This window comes from Mus caroli, chromosome 4 (genome assembly GCF_900094665.2).
Source record: "Mus caroli chromosome 4, CAROLI_EIJ_v1.1, whole genome shotgun sequence".
NCBI classification, from domain to species: domain Eukaryota; kingdom Metazoa; phylum Chordata; class Mammalia; order Rodentia; family Muridae; genus Mus; species Mus caroli.
In genome coordinates this window covers 129,747,768-129,766,643 of record NC_034573.1, presented here as the reverse complement: position 1 = coordinate 129,766,643, position 18,876 = coordinate 129,747,768, and the positions used below count along the sequence as shown (strand labels likewise).

At 50.8% G+C, this 18,876-nt stretch overlaps 1 protein-coding gene across 1 annotated transcript in view; it reads left to right on the top strand.

The window, feature by feature from the left end:
- Positions 1 to 18,876, top strand: part of Igsf21 (immunoglobin superfamily member 21) — a 219,527-nt gene that overhangs the window by 158,904 nt on the left and 41,747 nt on the right. The window lies entirely within an intron of this gene.

Here is an 18,876-nt window from a genome sequence, read left to right as displayed (position 1 = left end):
AGGAAGGAAGGAAAAAGGAAAGGGAAGGGAAGGAAAGAAAAGAAAAGAAAAGGGGAGTTTAAGCCAGGAAAAAATGTTCTTGCTCTACATATGTCAGGGCTCCCAGGTATCTGGGATTCAAGTCACTTCCCTCTTGGTATCTCCATTTTCAAGGTTTCCTCAAAGCTCAAAGAGCTTGCTCTAGCTCCAGCCATTATGTCTATACTCCCATGTGTCACTGCTCTTTCCTTGGGGCCAAATACTGATATCAACAACTTAGAAGTGGGGATTTTTTTGTTATGTTTTTTGTCTATCAGTCTGTGGTTACCTGGCACTGTCCCTGGAGCCTGTGGTGGGGCTGATCACAGGACATATGTGGTTAAGTAAACTTGTTGTCACCAAAAAGTAAAAACAGAGCAGGAGGAAGTGAGACAAGGTCTCAGTCTCCCCAAGGACACACAGTGACCTCGCTGTCCTTCACAATAGGATTCTAGCAGCTCCTGTTAGCCTGTTAGCCCTCTGGAGTCTTAGCCCCTTAGCTTGGCAGGAATGGGGTTCTGGAAGTCCTACCTGAACTTCTCTCCTCAATCACATGGCTGCCCTGCTGCAAGGAAGCCTGGGAAATGTAGTCTTTTCAGCCATCCTGTATCCATAGTAACTGTGGGCTGAGTCGTCCTCTGAAGCTCCCCAGGGACCATGATTGTTGTGGGCTTAGAAGTTTTCGTATTCTGAAATATTTGCACAAGTATTAATGAGATATTGTGGGAATGGATCTCAAGTCTAAGCTTGTAACCCATGTTCCCCATGCTTCTAACACACACAGAGCGTGAAGGCTGTATTTTTTTCTTTTTAAACAATTTTGTTCACGGAGCAAGCTTCCATGGTTGAATTTTCCACAGTTGGCATTCTGAGTGTGCTCAGAAAGCTCTAGACCTCAGAACGTCTGACCCCAGAGTCTCATGTTTGGGATGCTCTGCCGGCGAAGCCAAGAGGAGAGATGCTGAATCATGCAGCTTCCTCCTCCGGGCTGTGAACACGTGAGCGTGAGACCCGGCTCTGCCCTGGCCTCTCCGCGTCTGTCACTTCTGGGAGTTTACATAGTACTCATCTCATAAAGTTGTTCTGAGGGACCCACAAGGACAGCAGGGACAAGCGTGTGGCTAACAAAGCGTGTGAAGTTTAAAATTAGCTCGGTGACTGCCACTTCCATCCATGCAGCCTTCCGGATGTCACATGACCACCCCTCAGGTCAGGCATCTCTTTTCCATCCCCCTTCCTGAACACTAGGAAAACCACCAGAACACCCTACCCCTGCCCAGTCTGTATTTTCTATAAGACATGCATATGCTCATGCTATCTGACATGCTGTTATATGTGTGTGTGGGGGCAAGTGCATGTGTCTGCCTGTACATGTGTGCATGCAGACGTATGTGCATATGTGTGCATGTGTGCGGAGGCTGAGGATAACTTCAGGTCCTGTGCATCATCCGTGCTTCGAGACAGTCTCTCATTTACTTGAAACTCACCAACTGGGCTAGGCTGGCTGGGTAGTGAACCCCACTGAATCTCCTGTCTCGTAACCCCCACCCCACCTCCACCACTGGGATTACAAGCTACACCTGGATTTCTTACACAGGTCCTGGGGATTGAACTCAGGTCCTCATGCTTGCAAGGCAAGCACTCTTCTGATTGAGCCATCTCCTCCAGCCACTGGTTTATGTGTCTCTCACTGTCTAGCCCAAGCCAGCCTTGAATTTGCTCTGCAAACCAGGCTAGCCTCAGACTTGTGGCAATCCTCCTGCTTCTGACTCCCCAGCACTGGGACTATAGATGTGCATCATCTTGTCTGGCTGGACAGTAGATTTTGTTTGTTCTGTTTTTGCTTTAATCTGCCTTATTTATGGCTGTATTTCCAGGATGTAAGACAGGCTAGCACATAGTAGGTGCTCAGAAAAAGCATGCTGACAGAATAATAAGGAATGGTGGGATGCTCTCCCTCCTCCCACACTCAGCACCGCTGTGCTCCTTGTCAGAGACGACCAAGAAGCCAACAACCCTTTAGCTTCCGGCTTCCCATGGCAGAGAGCCCAGCACCGAACACACCAAGATAAATACCTATTACCGTGGATGGGATCTCGGTGCCGGCTAGAGTCCAGGCATTTTAATTTTGTTTTGACAAAGAGGCTGATGGGAGAGGTTAGCGAGGCCCCCTGTCTCCCATCTGCTGTGGCCCTGGGCGCCCCAGCCTGCCCTTCCCTGCCTTTGGCAGCGTGTAGCTCAGGACTGTGAAATGTAATTGGCCTGCCCTACTTTTTAACAGAACGCAGACTGAAGGATTGGGTTTTTGGTGGGCTGACCCGTTTAAGAGCCTTAAGAGGGAGCTGGGAGTTTCAATTTTCCACTGCCAAAGCCAGGCTGTTTTTAGCTTGGCTTTGATGAAGCACAGGGACCGGGTTCGGCCTGGGGTCACCCATCAGCTGACCTCATTGGGAAAGGCCTCCTGCGGGGCTCCAGGCCCAGCTGCTGCCAAGCAAGGAGTTAAGGTTTGCTTTGCTGATCCGAGTCATTGGTCTATACAATAGATGCTATCCCTCTCACCCATCTATCCCAAAGCAGAGATCCCCACCCCCAACTACAGGACGTACTGTGAACTGAAGCCCCTGTCCCAACTGTTAGTGGAGGGACCCTTGTGTAAGTGCTTGGTCTCTGTTCCCAGTCACTTCAACCAGTTCAGTCATTCTCTTCTGGCTGAACTGTACCTGGCTGGCACCCAGGGCATCAGTGTGGACCAACTGCTAGGCTATGGGCTCACCCCTGGCTTGTCTAAGGCTTTGAGGTCATAGCCTGACAACTGCCTCCCTGCAGGAGACCACTGCAGGCTGTTGAGCCGATCAACAGCCGGAAAGTAAGGCCCAGCTAGGTTTGCCCAGCTCGCCCAGGAACCCACTCTGAAGTGCCCTGCAGCTTTGCCAGGGGTCGCGCCCCTTCCCTTTGGGCCTGTCTTCTGATCCTTTGTCCAGCTCTGCTGAGCAGGATGGCCTGTGGGGGCTTCCATCCCATACCGGGGGAGTTTGTGTGATGGTTTGTGATTAGAGTTCGCTTCCAGGGGGAAAATATAAGATGTGGTATCTACAGGGACCAGAAGGCAGGGCAAGGCTGTGCATTAGGCCCCGGGCTTTCATGGCATGCCAATAGGCTGACCTAGAACCACAAAATCTCCGCTTCATGACCCCACTTCTTCTGCTTGTCCTTGTGACCCTCAAGCCACTGGCACAGTACCCTCCCCTGGTCGAAACTCTCTGGGCCTCTTTTACAAAGTCAAGAACCCTACCCTGGCTGCACCCCAAGGGTCGTCTGGTGGCTGTCATCACACTGGGGATTAGAGTTCCTTGAGGAGAGTGATTGACTGGGCCACAGCAGGCGTCACCTCTGGAGCCTCCACCAGGACACTGCCCAACTGAGTTCTCCCAACTTAAAGTCAATAGTGACCACCATGACAACCAGCAGCCTGTGCCTCAGTTTCCTCTTGGAGCTGTCGTGAGGACTGAGATGGAGAAAGGTCCTGTCCCAGGACTCTCACCCTTAGCCAGCCATTTCTGGGAGCTCCCCACTCACAGATGGTTCTAGAGTCATTCCTACGGCCATGATTGTCCTGGTGCCTGAGCTCTGAGGGAGGGTGGAAAGAATTCAGCTTTGAAAGTCCTCATCTGTCATGAAGCAGAGGCTCGGGGCACAGGCACAGACACAATGCAGACCTGTCCTCTGGTGTGCTGAGAACAGGTGACCTCATTCTGGCCTCACACACAGATAGGCAGTGGTGTTCACTAAACAAGGTCGGAATGATAACCAGGATAGAGGTGGAAGAAGGGAGCCCGGCCATGGGTGACACACACACCTTTAATCCCAGCACCCAGGAGTCAGAGGCAGGCAGATCTCTGTGAGTTCAAGGACATCTTGGTCTACAGAGAGAGCTCCAAGTCAACCAGCGCTACACAGAGAAACCCTGTCTCCAAAAACAAAACAAACAAAAAGAAGAGGAGGAGGAAGAGGAGGAGAAAAGGAGAAAGAGGAGGAGGAAGAGGAAGAAAAGGAGGGGAAGTGTAAGAGAGGATGAGAGGTTTCCCGCACTTCTCCTCTTCCTCTGCCCACTAACTCTGGTCAATGTCTGTGACCTCCCTTAAGCTGCTCTGACTGGCTTGTACAGGGACAAAGGACAGAGACAAAGACAAAACCAGCAGAATTTCTGGCTTCCTATCAAGGAGCCAGAAATCAACCCAGCACCCTCCATCTGATTTCTCTTTGGTCAGATGCCTAGTTCCTGGTCTGTGTCCCTGCCCAATGTTCTTTGGTGTATAGTCCATGCTCACATGCTGTGTCTGCTGGGCCCAGGTACAATGGGGTAAGAAAGGATAGGGCCTTCTGGTCTCTTATCCCCACCAAATTCCTTCCCACCACTGCCTGCAGCTGAGAGCCAGCAGGCATGAGCAGCCTGACCGTGAGGGGCTAAGTGAATCCATCAGGATCTGGAGGAGAAAGTGGTTTCCATGGTAGCAGCAAGAGGCCAGGAAGGGAGGTCTGCAGATGAGGCCAGGATCGGAATGGGGTCTGAATGGGAGAGAGTGGACAGAAAATCAGGGTGGAGTCTTCAGGAGAGGTGGAGAGGGGACAAGGAAGGTGAGGGTTCAGGTACCAGGCTGTGGGTATCTGCCTACAGGACAAGAAGGATCAAGATAGGTAGCAGGCCAGAGTTCTCTACATGGTCCCAGTCTGTCATCTTCTAGGGTCCCTCCTGGACTTGGAATCCCCAGGCTGGCTCTCTATGGCTTTTCTTGGATAAAATAAAATGGTGCTTCCCAAAGGGAAGCAGGGGCCAGCCAGGCTGCCTGCTGGTAAATCCTGGCCTGTGTCTATGGAGCAGCCCTCAGATAGAAAGGAGGGTGTCTTTCAGGCACACCCCACACTCACGAGCTCCACACTCGGGGTTCAGGATAAAGGGTTCCCTGCACCCATGTGACAGAAGCCAAGGTTCAGAGAACAGCTGATGCGCAGTTCCACCCAGCTTTCTGCTGTCCAAGTCAGACAGCCCTTCTTTATAGAGCGTGAGACAGGAGCCTCTGCTCTGCACTTCTCACACAGCACAGGGAGGGGTTGGCCACAGAGCAGCAGCCACTGGATACCTCAAACTCTTGACAAAAGGGCTTAACAGTCCAGGATCTGTTAGTCTAACCCATCAGTGGCAGGTCCAAAGGTGACCAGAGAGGACAGGACAAGGAGAGCCTAGTGGAGATCCTCTCTACACACCCCTGCTCTCCTGTCCCTCTCTGCTTCCCCATACCACCCCCTACCCAGCCAGCCTGTGTGTGATAAGATGCCTTCAGTGTTCAGTACCCACAGAGGAGCTAGAAACCCTTTTCAGGCTCAAAAGGATGAAAATTACGCTGGTGGCTTTTAAAGGCCCTGGGAATGGAGCTTGCCGAGCCTCTGCCAGGAAAGGGGAGAAAAGAGAAAGAGAGCAAAATGGTACCCAGGCCCCGGTGGAGATAGGCTTTTATGAAACCTAAATGCCTGCCCAGATTTGCCCCTGCTCACTTCACTCTAGTCAGATCATCAATCTCTGGGTCCCCCCAGGAGCAGCTCGGGTCCCAGAACAGCACACCACAAGCACCCGGGGCTAGACCCGACCTGTGCCCATCCAGGCGCCATGTTGGGGTCTAATCTCTATATTCCTGAATGCCCTGACTGGATGTCACAGGTCTGGTCTGACTTTGGGGTGGCCATTGCTGAAGCAGACTCACTCTATCGTTCTTGTCTATCCAAAGATCAGACCGGACAAATGGGAAAGCAGTAGGCCTCTGTCTGCTCGCCGAGGTCGTATTAACTAAACTGATTACGGCAGGAACTCTTCCACACTAGTCACTGCCTGTCTCCAAGGTCCGCTCACTAACAAAAGGTATTATTTGTGGTACCTTCTATCAAGCTCACCCAATTCCCCTAAACATCAGTTACTGCCTCCAGGACCTCCTGTGTCCCCCTGCATCCCTGATCCCCAGGAAAGAGCCACACAGCGGCTGACCCTCCTCCGATCATTAGTCGTCCACCTTCTTTGTTCATGGGAACCAGGAAGTTATTTTCTAGGTGTGTGTGTGTGTGTTTGTATTAGTGTATGTATAGGGGGGATGGGTGTTTGTATTTGTGTGTGTGTGTGTGTGTGTGTGTGTGTGTGTGTGTGTAGCTGCATCTTTGGGTAGGGTGCATATGATGCCAGAGATCTAACTGTCCACACTGACAGGGTCTTTCAATAGCTTGGTGTATTCGCCAGGGTTCCCTAGAGTCACAGAACTTATGGATAGTCTCTCTATAGTAAGGAAATTTGTTATGATAACTTACAGTCTGTAGTCCAACTCCCCAACAATGGTCAGCTGTGAATGGGAAATCCAAGGATCTAGTAGTTGCTCGGTGCCACAAGGCTAGGAGATCTCAACAGATGTGCTGGAATGTAAGTGCAAGCAGGAGAAGAAGAGCGAAGCTTCCTTCTTCCCATGTCCTCCTGTAGGCCTCCAGCAGAAGGTGTGGCCCAGATTAAAGGGTGTGTGCCACCATGCCTGGATCTGGGACTTGTTTTGTCCCAGGCTGACCTTGAACTCAGAGCTCTCCTTGCCTCAGTCTCCTGGGAATCATAGCCACTATGCCTCAAGATCTCCATGCCAAGATCCAGGTCAGAACCTTGTATCTCCCAGCCTCAAGATCTGGATCACAGGTGAGCCTTCTAATTCTGGATTGTAGTTCATTCCAGATATAGTCAAGTTGACAGCCAGGAATAGCCACTACACCTGGGTTTCAGTGACTAAGTTAGTCTGGCTGGCAAGCCAGCCCAAGGGATCTGTCTCCGTCTCCCCAGCCCTGGGATTGCAAAGGCACCTCCAGCAGCCTCAGTTTTTATTTTAACATGGGAGGGATTTCGTTTTATTTTTGGGCTTCAAGGTCACGGGGAGGGGGTGCGGGGTGGAGCAAGGTCCAGAGAACCTGTAGCCTCAGCCCCCTGAACAGCTGAGACTATAGGCGTGTTACTACTGCCAACTTCGTTGGGGGTGTGTGTGTCTTTTTTGTTTTCCTTGCTACTTTGTTTCAAAAAAAAAAAAAACCTTCAGTGTCTGGGGGTGGAGAGAGAGAGCCTTCCCTTCACTCCTGCAGAGCAATGGCTAGAAAGAGGGCTGCCATCCCCAGTTCGAATAGATGCTTTGCCTTTCTGAAGGGGCTGGGGCAGAAAGTGGACCCGACCTCACCAGCCTATGTGTGATAAGAACACCACATCCACTGGGTCACAGAATCCTGTCTCATGGAGACTTCTGCTCACAGCAACCATTGCCACGGGGCCGAGTGCCACTATGCATCCGTGCCTGTAGGAGTGCTACCTGGCACGGTTTATCAGGTCGCCCTTCCTCAAGCCCCTGCAGAGAGTGTTCATCTGCCAGGCCCTGTAGCTGGGCCCATCCTCTCTTCATCTGCTGCTGGCCAGAGTCACACACTTCTCCTTAGTATTCTTGCCTGTTAAGTGGGAGGTGGCCAGCCACTTTGGCATGCTGGACCTGAGGACTCTCTGCTGAAACCGGGCAAGTCAGGGACACCCCTCCCGCCACCCCACACTGACCCAGGACTTAGATGGTCACCCCGGTAAGATAAGCAGGCTGTACTAGGCAGTGTGGGAGGGAAAGAACAAAACTATTTACATCCCGTGTCTTTGGGGGAGGTGCCTTTGCTCAAGGGACAGGCACTGTGTGTGGAGGCCAGAGGTCAATCTCAAGGACTATTCCTTAATGTCGCCTATATTGTGTTTTGAGAGGGATTCTCATGGGCCTTTATGGAGTGGATCCATTAGCTTAGAATCCTCTTGTCTCTGCTTCTCTCGTGCTGGGATTACAAGTACTCATCACCACGGCAAGTGCTCCCCACCATGCAAGCCATTTTCACATGGATTCTGGAACTTGAACTTAGGTTCTTGCAAGGCCAACACTTTACCACTGAGATGTGGTAAACTCCTGGGACAGCCTCTTCCTCCATCTGCCCCTCCCCCCATGTCACCTTTGTGAATCCACCCTTCTCCAGCGGGCTTTTGCAAAGGGCTTTCTGAAAGAGAAAATTGAGGTGTGTCACAAGAGGTATGTGTAGGTGTAAGGCCGTCGCCATTTTTAATTCTAGACTCTTCTGTCCTGTCTTCTGGGAGTTCAGCTTCCCTCTTTGTTACCAAGTGGCTCAGGGATGTGCCCACACTGTGCTGGAGGGTGACTCAAGCATCAACACTGCAGGTGATTTTCATCAAGTCAGAGGAGATTCAAGTCAGATGACACACGCTGCTCTTGGCCTGGGTCCGGAGTCTGTGTTTCTTTTAGACTAGGTTTGACTCTAAGTCCATCTCTAGGGGGAATGAAAGTCAGGGAGGCATTGAAGCTAACAGAAGTGGCTAGGAACAGAGAGGCTCCAGAGAGCAGGGTAGAGGCTGTCGTGAGTGTGTGTGTGTGTGTGTGTGCATGTATGTATGTGTGCGTATGTGTATGCGTGTGTGAGCGTGCGAATATTTGTGTGTGTGTGTGTGTATGTGAGAGACTAGCTTTCTGACAGCCCCCGTGGTTGAGGGGAACCCTGAAGGGCTGTGACATCTGTCCTTTAATTCTGTCCATTGGCACCTGCTATGGTCCAAGCATATGCAAGTTCTACCTTCCGGTTTGGGGGTTGGAGAAGCCCCCACCTGGAACCACCTAGCCTGTGTTATGGGCAAATTTCAACAGAAGGAAAGTCCCAGATCACAGGGAGAACCAAGAACAGGAGACCCCAGGTGTGTGCACTGGCCAGCTGCAGCCTCAGCTCCCCACCCCCACCCCATGCAGAGCCTGTGAGATGCCTTGGCCCACCTTTGGCTGGCAGGCTCCCAGGGGGATTTGTGTGCTTGCCTAAGGTTGATCAATGTATCCAGCACCAACCGGGGTCTTCCACTGAGGAGCCCACCCCCAGCCAAGTTGTCACTATCCTTTCCTGTTGTCCCCAGATACCTCCCAGGGGCCCAATTCTCCCACCAGTAACTAGTCTGTCTCCCAGGCTTGGAACATTGAGAGGAACTGTGAAGGAGGTTGCCTCTAAGCAGAAGATAGAAGGCTAGGAGGATAGCTAGGGACAGGGAACAGCTGGGGCTGGCTTGAGCAGGGGCACATCTGGACGACTGGCCCATACTTAAATTATTCCCAGTCCCAGGCCAAGCTCTTCCAATCACACAGGCACAAACACGAGACGAAACACAGGGCAGGAACCGCACTTCACCTTTCTCTTCCCTACAAGGAGTAAGCAGCTCTTATTAGCAAATACCCAACAGCACCCAAGGCTGCCAGAGACTTTACGGCCATTTTTATTAGCCCTGCCAAGGCAAAGCACCAGAAGGCATGACTCTGAACTGAGAGGGAAACTGGTGTTTGAGCGAGACACGGGGGTGGGGGGTGGGGTGGGGGAGGGCTGCAGAGGAGGCAGCAGAGCAGCCATTGGAGGCAGCCCGGTGGCTTCAAGAGCTGGACAAACTTCATAACCCCACACTTGATCTCTTCCCAGCAGGGGTGAGGGACAGCTGAGCCCAGCAGGCTCTCAGCTCATAAGATTGCAGGGGTTGTGTTTAACCTACTTGCAAGAAAGAACTCTTCCCAGCCCCTCAGAGGCTTGGTTTCCATGCAAACAATGCTGTCCAAATGAAAAGGTACTCTCATCTCTTCATTAAAGTGCGGCCTCAGAGGACCCATTGCTACCTGAATCCGCACTCTTAGCCTGCAACGAGGTGCCTCGAGTGTATAAATGAAGACGTTTGAATTACAAAATGCCGTTTAAATAGAGTGCATTATACGAGTTTGGTCCTGAAGAGTCTCCTCATTTGATTGCTGGATTTTGGCATGAGACGTGAGGCCACACGCCATTTTCTTCCCTCCATCTGTTCCCTCTTTCCTCCTTTTTGGGCCTGAGCCAGATCTGAGCTTGCAGCTACACTGGACTTGATCCTTACAAAGGAAGCCTGGAGTGGGCTGCAAGTGTGGGGAGGGGTGGATTGCATCCCCATGGTTAGGAGATCACCATGGCAGCAGGATGCAGGTGGAGCAGGCTGGATGGGCTGGGGAAGGGGGGTGGAGGGAAGAGAGGAGAACAGAAAAGAGAGGTCCTGTTCGAAGGAGAGGCCCATGATGGAAGGAAGAAGTCTGTCTGTCCCTGAATGTATGTACCCTACCAATGCAAGGAATGGGGAAGAGGGGACCAGAGGAACCGTCTTGCATCTCAGAGACAAACCCAGAGCTCCCTACCACTTACCCAATCTGTTTTGTCTGGTTGGTACTGCTGTAGCCGGGGCCTGCAAAGTTTATACTCCACCACTGGGGTTCACCCACAGCCCAGGAGCCTTTCCACCCATGCTGCACCCCTGCTGCCTGCTGGATTTGGAGTTCTGGTGTAACGCTCACTGCCAATGAGCACCTTAGCTGGGGAAGCAGGTTGGATGCCCAGGACAGGTGTGCCGAAGAGACGCTTTTAGGAGGCTCACGAGTGGCATACGTAGAACGGCAGAACTCAATCCGAGGAGCTGGCTCAGCAGGTAAAGAAAGGCATGATAGCACACACCTCCACGTATGCATACACTCGTCTGAGCTCAGCCCCTGGGAAAAGAGAAATGACTCCACAATGTTGTCCCCCTAGCCACCAATACATGCCACAAATCACACGCCCATATGTGTACATCCACTCACACTCAAAATAATACACTTTGAACATAATTAAATCTGAGAGGATTGGGCAGCTGACTCACCGGGTAAAGGTGTTTGCTGCCGAGCTGGACAACCTGAATCTGACTCCCAGAACCTGCTTACGGTGACAGAAAACTGACCCCCACTGCTTATCATCTGACCTCTACACTTGTGTCACGCCATGTCTATGCTTATGCACACCCATGCACATACAATAAATAAAAAATGTGATGACATTTTTAAACACAAAAATAAAGGCAAAAAAGGCACTGAGGCACAGAAAGGGGTACTTATCGGATCCTTTAGAGCTGTGGTTCTCAACCTGTGGGCCGCGACCCCTTTGAGGAGTTGAACAAGCCATTCGCAGAGGGGGGCATATCAGAATCAGATATCCTGAGCATCAAATATTTACATTACAATTCATAACAGTAGCAAAATTACAGTTATGAAGTAGCAACAAAAATAATTTTATGGGTGGAGGTTTCCACAATGTGAGGAACTGTATTAAAGGGTTGCAGTGTTAAGAAGGTTGAGCACACCCAGCCATGCTGTCCCTCTGTGAGCACACAGTAGAAAAAGCAGATACCCATGGATGCATTGCGGCTGCATGGCAAACGGTGAGAGCCTAAAGCAACACAAGTGCCCATCAGTGGTCAGACAGATAAAGATGCCCACATGACAGGATGATACTCATAGCCAGATCCACACAATGGCTCGTGATCTGGTGGTATGGACAGAGGCCACCCACAAAGGAATGGCAAGGTAGTGACAAAAAAAATGGGGTTCTGCGTTAAAGGCTCCAACACCAAACTGGTGCTACACCAAGTTAAAAGATTTTTTAAAAAATATATGTATGTGGGTGGAGGGAGACAGAGATAGAGTGTCAGGGAGAGACAGAGCAAGAGTGTGTGTGTGTGTGTGTGTACACGCGTGCCCTCCACAGCACATGTATGTAGGCCAAAGAGCATCTTTCAGAGGTAGTGGAATCTCTTCTTCTACCACACTGAATCAGTACTTTCCTTCTTGTGGTCCCCGCCACTGTGTAGCACACTCCTGGCTAGCTGACCCACAGCTTCCCAGTGACTCTCCTGTCTCCACCTCTCCTCTCACCATAGGGATTAGATGCATTCTACTGTATCCAGCTAGCACTTCATGTGGGTTTGGGAATCAAACTCAGAAAGCACTTTAATCTACTAAACCATCTCCCCAACCCAGTGGATGCGCTTTAAGAGGTAGGTCTCGGTGAGCAGTCTTTAAGTTATTTACGGTATATCCTTAAAGGGGAGAACAAGACCTGCCTCTTCCTCACTTATCATTTCTGGGTTATTCTGCTTCTCCTTGCCACCCATATTCTGTCACAGGCCCTTGAGAGCAGGGCCAAACTCTGCTACCTGAAATTTCTGAAACAATGAGTCCAGAAGAACCCTACTTTTGTTTAAGATGATTGACTCAGGTATTTTGTTACAGCAGCAAAACTAACACAGAAAAGCAACAAGGTTGCAAGCCCCATAAGATACAATTTAGAAGGCTGGAGAGATGTCTCCGAAGTTAAGAGCACTGACTGCTCTTCCAGAGGTCCTGAGTTCAATGCCTAGCAACCACATGGTGGCTCACAACCATCTGTAATAGGATCTGATGCCCTTTTCTGGTGTGTCTGAAAATAGCGACAGTGGATTTACATACATAAACTAGATAAATAAATCTTAAAAAAAAAAGATACAATTTAGACACTGCAGATCCAAGGCAATGTGTTTCCTAGGGATAGGTGTGAATAGTACAGCCATAGGGTAGATAAGGAATCTCTGGTTTGTTTGTTTGTTTGTTTGTTTATATAAGATCTCTATCTGCATGAATGCCTGCATGCCAGAGAGGGTATCAGATCCTCTTATACATGGTTGCAAGATGCCATGTGGTTGCTGGGAATTGAACTCAGGACCTATGGAAGAGCAGCCAGTGCTCTTAACCATGGAGCCATCTCTCCAGCCCCAAATCTGTGGTCTTCTAAGCATGGGGGAGTGGACTGCAAAAAGACACGACGAAGCTTCAGGGCAGGCAATGCATGGGATCACTACGTTGATGGTGGCCATAGTTTCAACATGCTGGAACCTGTTAAATACGCCTGCCGTGTAGTTCAGCAGTTACTCTTCAAGAACGCTTAGGACAAAACTTAAAACCAGCAAGCACTGGGGAAGTGGCTCAGTTGGTGAAACACTTGCTGTGTAATTATGAGGACCTGAGATTGAACCTGACACCCACGTAGAAAGCCAGGCACGATAGTGCATGCTTTCATACACAGACACCTGTTTGCATGTGCAGTCACATGCATGTGAACACACCACCACATGTACACACACACACACACACACACACACACACACACAAATGAGCAATAAAAGTAAATGCAGAAGAAAGGGAAGATAGAGGGAAGACTTGGTGGTTAAGAGCACACGCTCCTCTTCCAGAGGACCCAAGTCCGATTCCCGGTACCATATTAGATGGCTCACAACTACCTGTATCTCTAGCTGGGGACATCTGCTGCCTCTGGCATCCTTGGGCACCTCCAGCCCTGTGCACAGACACATACACATAATTAAAGATAAGAAATAACAATGTAGCAAAATTTAAAGCGTAGAAAAGCCCCGCAGAATGGTGAGACTCTTGGGCTACATGCTACACAATGGTAAAACTAACCTAGCAAAATACAAAACCCCCAAAGGTGACAAAGTGGGGCTGGTTGTTTATTATTATTATTATTATTATTATTATTATTATTATATTTAGGATGACTTTGCTCCTGAGGCAGGTTCATTACTGTCCAGCTCAATTCCTCTGAGAAGGAGGGAGGTGTCTACAAAGACAGGTCAGAAAAACAAGTCCCCAGTGTCTCCATTCACGCGTGCGTCTGGCTGGCTGCTGGCTAGAGACTAAGCATTGAAAACAGCATGAGGCAGTGGCTTAATAATTTGTCTTAAAATTTTAATCAATTAATGGCATAGGAGAAAGTAGGGCAAGCGCTGAGAGCTTGCCAGGCTCAGTTCTCTGGGTGTTTGTGCATTCCTTCATGGGGTCTCTTTAAAGGTCCACTGCTGGCTTTCCCGGTTCCCCAGCAAGGCCACAGGGTTGAACCCTGCATCCTTTCCCTGGTCAGGTTCCTAAGTCCATTGCCCAGTTTCTGGAAGAAGCTGAGGCTCTCTTCCCTGGGGCAAATCAAAGCCAGAACAGGAAAGATGAGCAGAGGGGCTGACAGGTGATGCCCCGGACGCCCTGAAAGCTTGAGGAGAATTTAGAGAAACATAAAGTCATTGTTTTTCCAGCAGGGAGGGAGCTTATGGCTCTTGTTACCTGGGGAGGTGACAAGCTCAGAATAGAAACACTGGAGGCCAGTGGAGGAGCTCAACTCAGGAAGGAATGAGGGGCAAGCGCAGACCACAGTCGGGTAGGGAGTGCATCTGCCTCCTTACCTGCAGCCTCTGGCTCGAGTTCACACTAGGGCACCTACCTGCTCACATCATGATGAGGGTCATGCTACATCTTGTCTATGTGCCTCAGTTTTCTCATCTGTGGAATGGGAGGTCACAGCCCTACAGTGAGCTTCAGTGAACCGGAGGGTGGGGGAGGGGGAGCAGGATGCTCATCACGAAGTCTCCACTGTGGACCTGTAAAGACCAGCAGCTCTAGAGCTAAAATTCCATGTGGTATGATTGCTACACCCAATCATCAGGTAGGAAAATCGAGGCCCTGGGAGGCCAAACAGACTCAGCAGATAACACAAGCTGGTCAGGTTCATGAGAGACCCTGGTCTTAGCAGCTTTCCGCTGACCTGAACCTCCCAGATATTCAGGAGCACTTAGATAGTGGCCAAGAAGTTTCCAGAGAACCTCTGGGCTGGGAGGGAATGTGGGTGAATGGAGAGACAGGAGAGGAAAGAGCTGTGTCTGTCTACACAGAGGATGAGCAGTCAGGGCAGCCTTCCTGGCAGAGGCAGCTCGAGAGCTCTATGTACCCCCCAGGATCTATGTCACTGGGCACTCATGCTGGCCCAGTACTAAGTGGTGCCCTCAGATGAGCCCTGGCAGTCTTCCCAATAGTTTTGAGAGTGGTGTGACAGATGGGGAAACTGAGCCTGAGAGAAGTCACATGATTTCCTAAGAGGTACAAGGCAGGACTAGGGCTGAGCTGGGAATCACATTGTAATTCCACAGCCTGTTTTAACCTGCATGCTTTTAACCACTCCACCACACTGCTGGGGCCAGGGGTGGTGACTAAGGCTTTCCACAGGGACAGGGAAGAGAGAGATACTCCAGTAGAGAGTATCCGCGAATCTACACCCCACCACAAGGCTCAGCCTTGCAGGACACACAAAAGGTTTGAATGCTGGGGCACGTGGTTGGTCTAGATACCAGATGATCATGCTGTAGGCATAGATCAGGGCACACAGTAGGTCCAAAGTCCAGGACACATAGTGGACCTGAAGGTCAAGGCATTCAGTTGATCCAAATATCAGAGCACAGAGTAGGCTGATATGCTAAGGCACATAGTAGGTCTAGATGTAGTTCACACAGTAGGTCTAGATGAGGGTCATACAGTAGGTCTAAATCTGTGTGCAGATGTGGCCCTTGGCCCCCGCCCCTGCACTCCCCTGTTCCCAGCTTTTCAAAAACACACAATTACTCGCCCTTCAGAGCCGCCGTCAGTGTTGGTAAACTTCAGCCGCTAAACCGCATTGCCCCTATCTGTGCGCAAACGCTGCAGTTATTAATAGTTTATCGACCTGATCTAAGGCCATTGCTGATGAGAGCGGCCTCCTCCCCACCCCCACAGCCCCCTGTTGCCTGTGAAGGCCTTCTATCTGGCTTGCAGATCAATGCCAGTCAGTGCTGGGGGCGGGGTGGGCTCTGGGCCACTTAATCCACTTTCCGAGGACAAAAGTGGAAGCAAGATCTCAGGGTTCGATGAAGGAGAGGAGGCGGTTAGGTCTGGATCAGAGCGGTGACCTGGCAGCTTTGGATCGGAGATGAGAGCCAGACGGAGCACGGGACAATGCTGCGGCATCCATCCAGATTCAGATGAAAGCCGATATAGGAGAAAGCCAGCGAGGGGTGCACAGGACGCTCTTATCTTGGTGACTTTCCCGTGATGTAAGATTATCCAAAGTAAAAATGTTATCTTACAAAGTAGAAACAAGGTGTCTGCAGGAAGAAAGAGCCAGAACAGAGAGGCCTTGACTAGAGGAAAGGAAGGGGGAGGGGATGACGGGGCCAAGGACGCTCTGTGAACAAATCCTGGTCATTTTGTGTTTTTCTCCCAAAAGCTGAGGCAGCTTTTCAAGGGGTTTAGGCTGGCGAGGACCTGGTTTGGATTCTTCATGGAAGGGATATTAAATGGTACAGAAACCCCACTTAAATCCTGAGCTTGGCTTCAGGTGAGAATGTGAGACTGTGAAGAGGTGGACACCCAGGACCTGGCCACTCACTGCCTAGGACAGTGGAACAAGAGCTATCAAGCATGCTCGGGGTGAGCAATGTGGGTTAATGGCCCAGCCAGGCCAGGCATGAAACCTGGAGCCCAGCAAGGGCCACCAGGCCCAGCCATAGGAATAGACCCAGATAGCAACTGTCTTTTCTTAAAGGCACCAAGCCGCACGTCTACCGGGCTGTCTTCCACACCACCTGTGAGATGTTGCCCACACAACATACTGCTTATGTTCCCGTTCCTTGAGTGTGTCATCAAGCAGAATGATTCAGGAACATGCCCCCAGTGCTGGGATCACATAAACACATCTGCATAGACGTGCCCATTGGGTGGTCACCTGCATGCCTCTGCTTCTGCGTCAGCTGTGCCCCTTGCTGTCTGGCGACATCACCCAGGAGCCTCTGGCTACACCCATCCCCGGAGCCTGGTTCTTTACACACCCCCTGCACCTGTCTCCCTCGAAAGTCACTTAAGCAGGTCGACTGCATAATAGACACCTGTGAGGATAGCAGAAACATGTCACTTAAGGTGGCTGTCACTCAGCTACCTTGCGCAGCAAGCACATTGCTGCCTTCAATCTAGCTGTGCTACAAAGAAGCTCATTCCCAGGGGAGACAGGTTCCCTGCTGTTCCCACTGTCAAGGCACTTTCTTCTGGGAGGAGGGAGGGGGGACCGGGGATTGGCATCTTCCCCACCCCCCCCCAAGAGGAGCTCCCCACACTTGAGTCCTTCCTGACAGCGAGGAGAGCAGATGGCAACCTCTGTGCAGTCTATGGAAATAAGGGTGTTGTTTATGCTAATGAGTGCTGGGTGCTGTGCTAGGGAGGGGCTGCAGGAGAGCTGGCTCAGCTCAAAGTGACAACCACTTAGAAAGAGTCTGGGAGCCCAGGTTGGGGGGGATGAGGGGTGGTGGCGAGCAGTACGTGGGCGGGGCCAGGGTGGGGCGGGGCTACTGACTAAGAGACGTGACTTACAGGCAAAAGAAGCTGAGACAGGTTGGAGCCTGAGATTAGATGGCTCATCTAAAAGTAAGCTTGGTGCAGGCAGATGGGGAGGAGGGATGACTGGCTTGCACCAGCTTGCACGGAAGGGGCCTCCCAGCTCAGGGGCCACCCAGGAAAAGCTGACACTGGTCTCTCCATTCCCCATGAGCTGGACCATGAACAATATGGGTGTTTCCCCTGGTTTTCTGCCCACTTTGGGAATGTGAAGATCAATACCGACACAGGGTCCCTGGAAACAGACCAGTATAGGCTGGGAATTGATGAAATTTGAATTTGACCGGCTTAGCGCCAAGCTGAGGTTCCTGCTGGTCAAAGCACCTGGATGCCCCTTGGCAAGAATTCTCTCCTCTCAGGGCATCACGGGATGAGGGCCACCCATGACCTCTGGGCAGGAGCGTGCAACAAACACTCTGGTGTGCTTATTGGCGTCCATCTTCGCTGAGGGCCCGGGCTGCGTCTCCATTTTTTTTTAAATAAGAAAGTGGGTGTTCAAAGATATGACTTCTCCGAAGTCATGGGTTCCAAACTGAGGGGGCAGGAGAGCATAATTTGAGCTCAGTTCTCAGGGGTCTTTGCAGCCTAGATGGCAGAAAGAGCTGTCACAATTGTGACTGTACCCTCCGGCAGAAATAATGGCATACCAACTCATTCAAGCGTGACCTGACCCTGAAGGCCCTGTAGAAAGATCTAGATCAGAAGTTATCAGACTACTTTCTGTTTACCCACAGCTTGAGAACTGGGCGTGTCTTGATGGTTTTAAATGGTTGGAGGAGGACAAAAGAAAGGCATGAGTGTATTCTGTGCCGTGAACGTCCTGAGCAGCACAAAACTTGACCGTTACAAATAAAGTTTCATTGGAACACCAGCACACTGATCGGTTGGCAGACTCTCTTTAACCCTGTGTGTCCTAGGAGGAAAGAGTGAGATGCTTTAAGTGAGACCATCTTTAAGACTTTTTGGATTAGTTTTTAAATTGTGTATGTATGGGTGTATGGACCTCATATGTGTGCAGTACCAGGAATGGCCAGAAGAGGGTGTCAGTTGCCCTAGAACTAAAGTTACAGACAACTATGAGCCACCATGTGGGTGCCTGGAATCAAGCATGGGTCCTCTGCAAGAGCAACAAGTGCTCCTAACCGTTGATCCATTTCTCCTGATCCCCAAGGTTGTCTGTCTGTCTGTCTGAATGTGTCTATCTATCTGTATCTGTGTCTGGGATGGGTATGCACATGAGTGCAGGTGCTCACGGGGACAGAGATGTCAGCCCCGCCTCTCCCTGGAGGTGGAGTGACAGGCTGTTTTGAACCACTCAGTGTAGATGCTAAGCACCAAACTCAGATCCTCTGTAAAAGTTCAGAACCATCTCTCCAGCCCCAAGACCAGCCTTAAAGGGGAACAAAGCCTGAGATGTCTGCTCTTGAACTTTCCCAACGAAAACACAAGAGGGAATCTTGAGAGGACCTTAGAGTCAGAGCCATCACCTCCTAGCCCCGCCTCTGCTGAGCATGGGTGAGCTATCCTGTGTCTACTAGGGTGGGGATTCCTCAAGGACAGGAATGAAATAGCCGGGCGTGGTGGCGCACGCCTTTAATCCCAGCACTCGGGAGGCAGAGGCAGGCGGATTTCTGAGTTCGAGGCCAGCCTGGTCTACAAAGTGAGT